The sequence below is a fragment of the Solanum stenotomum genome, chromosome 11, assembly GCF_019186545.1.
Source record: "Solanum stenotomum isolate F172 chromosome 11, ASM1918654v1, whole genome shotgun sequence".
NCBI classification, from domain to species: Eukaryota; Viridiplantae; Streptophyta; class Magnoliopsida; order Solanales; family Solanaceae; genus Solanum; species Solanum stenotomum.
Window position 1 is genome coordinate 46,726,239 of NC_064292.1, and position 6,414 is coordinate 46,732,652.

General features: G+C 37.7%; 1 pseudogene; it reads left to right on the top strand.

Annotated features, from left to right (window-relative positions):
- Positions 1 to 1,076: 1,076 nt before the first annotated feature.
- On the top strand, positions 1,077 to 4,687 carry LOC125845988 (uncharacterized; annotated as a pseudogene).
- Positions 4,688 to 6,414: the final 1,727 nt, after the last annotated feature.

Consider the following 6,414-nt stretch of genomic DNA (forward strand, 5'->3'; position numbering starts at 1 on the left):
ATTTTCTTGCAAGATCGATTTGTGTCCATCTAGTGTTGACACTTAGCTTTAAATTTACAAATAATATATTTGTTAAGCATAAGTGCCAACACTAGTTGATCCTATTGATGATAAAATTGATCTTCTTACAAGATCGATTTGTGTCCATCTAGTGTTGACACTTAGCTTTAAATTTAGAAATAATATATTTGTTAAGCATAAGTAACAACACTAGTTGATCCTATTGATGACAAAATTGATTTTCTTGCAAGATCGATTTGTGTCCATCTAGTGTTGACACTTAACATTAAATTTAGAAATAATATATTTGTTAAGCATAAGTACCAACACTAGTTCATCATATTGATTTAGTTAATTGGTGGATTTAGTTAAAGTTGTTATGTTGTTTAAATAAGTTAAAATAAATAATGTGATTTAGTTAATTGGTGGATTTAATTGTTTGAATTAAGTCAATACTAAACTAGTTAAAGTTATAAAGTTGTTAAGTTTTAAATAAGTTAAATTAAATAATGTGGTTTTGTTGATGAAGTTTGTTGTTGGAATTAAGTCAAAACTAAACTAGTTCAAGTTAAAAAGTTGTTAAGTTGTTTAAATAAGTTAAAATAAATAATGTGGTTTAGTTGGTGGATTTAGTTGTTGTATTAAGTCAAAACTAAACTAGTTAAAGTTGTTAAGTTGTTTAAATAAGTTAACATAAATAATGTGGTTTTGTTGATGAATTTAGTTGTTGGAATTAAGTCAAAACTAAACTAGTTCACAGGTTGCCCGGGCTTTAAAAGATTGTGTTAGAAGACTCTATACACAGGCTTATCACTCTTGGAGCGAGATTCCAAACAGTATACGCCAGACGATGTTTAATAGCTTTAAGGTATATATATATATTTTAGTTAAGTTTAGTATACTTTACTTTTTTTACTATCGATCTAATTAACGTTATTCAATTTTATTTTCAGACAATGTGTACTTAGGAGTCGAGGTACAATTTGGTCATTGGGACCACATTTGAGAGGAAGGCATCCGCGAGACTGTCTAACTGGCTAAAGAAAGTTTGGGATAGTGGTGAACATCCCGGTTGAATGTTGCCTCATGTTTTTGATGAATTGGGTCAGTATTGGAACACAGACAAGTTTAAGGCAATATCAGATCAAGCCAAAAAGTCTAGAGGCAGTCTTAAAGGTGGCTCGTTGCACACCAGAGGTGCAAAGACGGTTGGAGCAATTGCACGAGAGATGGTAAGTTCTAATTCAAACTTTTAAATAAATAATTAGTTGATTCATATATATCGTTACAAATTTCAGTTTTTATTTATAGGAAAAAGAATTGGGACGCACTCCCATTGAACTAGAGGTTTTCAAGGAAGAAAGAAAATGAGTCTGATCCGAATGTGTGGGTGGAGGAAAGGGCCGAATGAACTTTTGTAAGTTATTTAATATGAATAATATATATTAATAGTGAATATATTTATGATATGTATATATATTGATGTCAATTTTTATATTTAATATGCAGAATGACTTTCATCAGTACGTCGCTAAGAATCTAGATAGTTCGGTCCAATTGACACCTGAACTGTCCACCCAGATTTGGAAAGAAAAAGTGGTAGGGGGGACACACAAGGGCAGATGATATGGTCTAGGCTCTCGAAACGATGTTACACGACTCCAGTCAGGCTTAGAAGGTATTGGATCGTCACGTCAAGCTGAGGCACTTGACGGTGTTCAGATTCCTGCTATGTCGGATCAAATAGCTAAACTTACAGCGGCACTAGCAGAGTCGGAGCGGAGAAGAGTAGCTGAACAAGAAAGCATGAGTGAGATCGTTCAACACATCAAAGAACAAGTAATGAACCTCGCTCGTCGACCTACTACTTCGGCTCCCGATGACATCGACGACGAGAGTGATGAGGATGATTATGTAGATCTCACTCCCTAATTTATATCTCTGGACATTTATGAACTTTTTGAAATTTTGAAACGAATTTTGAAAGACTTTATAAGTCTTTAATTTATGATTTAGATACTTTTGAATGTTATTTTAAGTTTGTTGTTTTATGTTTTGTTTAGATTGTTTATAATTGTGTGTGTTTGATTAGGCTGAATAGTGTAGAATTAAATTGAATTGCATTTGCAGGTGGCAGGAGAAGATAGCATGTCAAAAATATTGCAGAAAAAGCGACGGACAACGTGGTTTAGTCCATCGCTTTTCTAGGTTTTAATTTTTTTTAAAACCCAGAAAAGCGACAGACAGTGTGGTTTAGTCCGTCGCTTTTTTGGGTTTTAATTTTTTTTAAAACCCAGAAAAGCAACGGACAACGTGGTTTAGTCCATCGCTTTTTTGGGTTTTTTTTTAAAAAAAAACCCAGAAAAGCGACGGACAGTGTGGTTTGTCCGTCGTTTTTTTGGGATTTTCAAAAATATAATTTCCAGAAAAGCGACGGAGTCCGTCGCTTTGGTTAAAAAAATTTGAAAAAAAAATAGTAACAATGCGATGCAGTCCGTCGCTTTTTAGCGACGTAGTCCATCGCTTTTTGAAAAGCTTCCGGCTAAAAAGCGACGGAGGTGACTGCGTCGCTTTTCCGTCGATTTTGACCAAAAAAGCGACGCAGTCCGTTGCTTTTGGCCATCGTTTTTTGACAATTTGTTAGTAGTGTCTGTCTAACGAAGCGCCTAAAGTAGTTGAGTCTGAATAAGGAAAGAAACGACCCCCTCATGAACCCTTGTCCGAACGAATGCGACCTCGAACCCTTGACGATGTTGTTGGGCAAGATCACCTTTTGGCACCCAAATCACTTCAATACTTTTATGGGGACCCCAGGTACCGGCAAAACCTCCATTGCTAGAGCTATAGTTAATACTTGATCTGCTTCTGAAGCTAGTGGAAATACCTATCGGTTTGTTTCTTGGTCGGCTGTTACTTCGGGGGTTAAGGATGTTAGAGAAGCTGTTGACGAAGCGAGGAGAATGAAAAAGAAGAGCAACAAGAGGACCATTCTTTTCATTGATGAGGTTCATAGGTTCAACAAGGCTCAGCAACAGTGGCGGAGCCACATGAAGTTGAGGGGTGTCGACCGACACCCCTTCGTCGGAAAATTACATTGTGTAGCTAGACTAGAAATATTTTTTTATGTATATATATTACATATTGACACTCCTTGACTTCTACGCGATTTTACTTCTTTATATTTTGACACCCCTTTGTCAAAGTTCTGGCTCCGCCATTGCTCAGCAAGATTCCTTTTTGCCGGTGATTGAAGATGGTAGTGTCATTTTCATGGGAGCAACCACTGAAAACCCATCATTTCATTTGGTTACGCCTTTATTGTCCAGGTGCAGAGTTTTGACTCTCAATCCTTTAAAGCCCCACCAAATTGCTACGCTACTCAGGCGGGCTGCGGCTGATTCTGGTAAGGGGCTGTCCTGTTGTATGGGAGAGAGTATGAAAATTAAAGTAAATGATGAATGTATAGAGTTTCTTTCAACAAACTGTGATGGAGATGCAAGGGTAGCATTAAACGCCTTAGAAATTTCAGCTACCACTGCTGCTGCATGTACGGGAATGGCTAGAGGATCAAACGGGGAGTTAAGGGATAAACAAGAAAATGCTGATGAGTCTCCTTTGCCTGCAGTTGTCAGTCTGGATGATGTCAAAGAAGCAATGCAATGTAAGCATCTGGATTATGACAGAGCAGGGGATGAGCACTATAATCTTATCAGCACGCTTCACAAATCTATGAGAGGAAGTGATGCTAATGCTTCCATTTATTGGCTGGCGAGAATGTTGGAAGGGGGTGAAGAGCCTCTTTACATACCACAAGGGCCGGTCAGGTTTGCTAGTGAAGATGTGGGGTTAGCTGATCCATCGGCTCTTGGCCAAGCTGTTGCTTGCTACCAAGCTTGCCATTTTATTGGCATGCCTGAGTGCAATGTTATCCTTGCTCAGTGTGTTGCTTATTTGGCCTTGGCTCCGAAGTCTATTGTTGTCTATAGAGCAATAGGGGCAGCTCAAAAGTGGTAAGGGAATCCGTTGGACAAAATGAAGGAGTGCCCCTTCATCTTAGGAATGCACCAACTAAGCTAATGAAAGATCTTAATTATGGGAGGGACTATATTTATCCTCCTGACAATCCGAACGCATCCCAAACTTACTTGCCACCATCTCTTCAAGGTTATAAGTTTCTTGATTGGCCAAATGTTGCAGCAAATGATCAATGATGAGGATTACATCACAATGTTATGGCTTCTAAAAATAGCTTTTTTGCTGGTTAGCACTGTTTCTTCTCTTTTATCTTATTTCTCTGGTTTTGGGAATTGTTAGTGATCAGAGAAATCAACAGTAATTGTGAGCCTCTTTGTAGTTATTTTTTTGGGGACTTCTATTAGTTGTGAGCAGAGGATGTGGGAAGAACTTACTGGTTTAGAGGGATTGAATGATGCCAATTTTGGTTGTAGTTTTGTCAGAATGTATGCATCCTCTCTTTTTTGTTTTTGTTTTTGGGCTACATCTGGAAACAATACATATTTACTTGATGAGATCTTGTGAGGACATGTGAGGTTTACTTTACTGCTTTTATCTCTATTTTTACAAGGATTGTTCACTTACTATCTCAAAAACTTAATCTGAAATTTGGCCTAGATGGAGATGAATAATTTCATCATATTTGACCTATATGTCAAACGATTGAGCTTTGGTTCCACGCTATAAACAAATGAAATAATAGTTATGGCGTAACTGTTTTAGATGATGCCCAAATTCAGAGCTCCTCTTTTGTGATGCCATATGATTTAAGAGGTTTTTGACTTGGTAATAATATCTTTCTTAACTGCTGTGTTAACCATCAAATCTATACGGCTTAATATCATGTCTTTATGAGCAAGTAATGTGGAGTAGCAGTTGCTGATTGAAGACATAATAAATTGGGATGAACTTGGGCATTGTGATGTATTTTATCATCTGGGAGAAAAAAGATATTACTGCCATATGTGTAAAATACAGTATAAGTTGATATCTGAGATTGACCGTATAAGACAAGTCGTAACTATCAACTCAATCAAGCTTTTCTCTGAGAGGTCTGTAGGGACTGCTTAGCAGTGTGTTCCTGTTACTTCAGAAACCGGTCTCTGATTATTATTAATTCCCTGTAAACTTGCTCCATGTTAATTCTCTCTTGTGGTGTTTCTGCTGAACATGCTAGCCCAAGTTGGAAAGTAGAAACCAAGCACTTGATATGTTCACTACTTATATTCTTGTTAGCATCCTCTCCTGTCATTTCTCCACAGAGAGCAGATCCATCAACAATATCCACTATTTGATCTGGTAATGCCAGTCTGACGAAAAGGTGCAGATTCACATTGTCTTCGAATAGTTTGTCTGTGGGCCTTTTTCCAGTGAAAATCTCCAGCAATAGGATCCCATAACTATACAAATCTCCTGTTACGGTGACCTCAGCACCCATGCCATACTCTGCAGTATTCATCCAGATTAGCCACTCACTCTGTAAAACGTGCATTTGAAACTAACCCAAGTTTTGAAGTTGAAAACTTTACTTTTGCTTAACAGAATCCATGGAAGCTAAACCTCCATGGATGTGATTGTAAGCTTGAACTCGAATTAAGAAGAGAAGAGAGAGAGAATTTTATTATCAGTAAAGGTATATTACAAATGAGAAGAAGCACAATCTTATATAGATCACACAATGCACACTATGTGCACACTCTAACAAACTTTCATACTAACTAACTAATGCCAGCTCATAGTTAGTTACATAACAAGATTCTAACTAACTTCTTCTAAAACTTTCAATATTCCCCCTCAAGCTTTAGTCTGAATATACATTGAAGACTCCAAGCTTGGCTAATAACATGTGATGAGAAGCTGCTCCCAGGCCTTTTGTTAGTATGTCTGCAGGTTGTTGTTTGGTGTTCACATATGTAGGCAGTATCAGTCCACTTCTTATTCTTTCCCTTACAAAATGACAGTCTATTTCTATGTGCTTGGTCCTTTCATGGAAGATTGGATTGGCAGCTATTTGCATTGCTGCTTTACTGTCACAGTGCAACTTAACAGGAATTGTAATATTAACATTGAGTTCCTATAACAGGCCAACCAGCCAAATTATCTCTGCAACTACACTGGCCATGCTCCTATACTCAGCCTCTGCAGAGCTTCTGCTGACTGTGTGTTGCTTCTTGGACTTCCAAGATATGAGTGAATCTCCTAGCTTAACCATATATCCAGTCACGGACCTTCTTGTATTAGGACAAGCTGCCCAGTCTGAGTCACAAAATGCTTCAAGTTCTAGACTTTTCTTGCTGCTCAATAATATGCCTTGACCAGGACTAGTTTTGATGTACCTAACTAGCCTCATAGCTGCTTCCCAGTGTGACCTTTTAGGCTGCTGCATGAATTGTGATAACA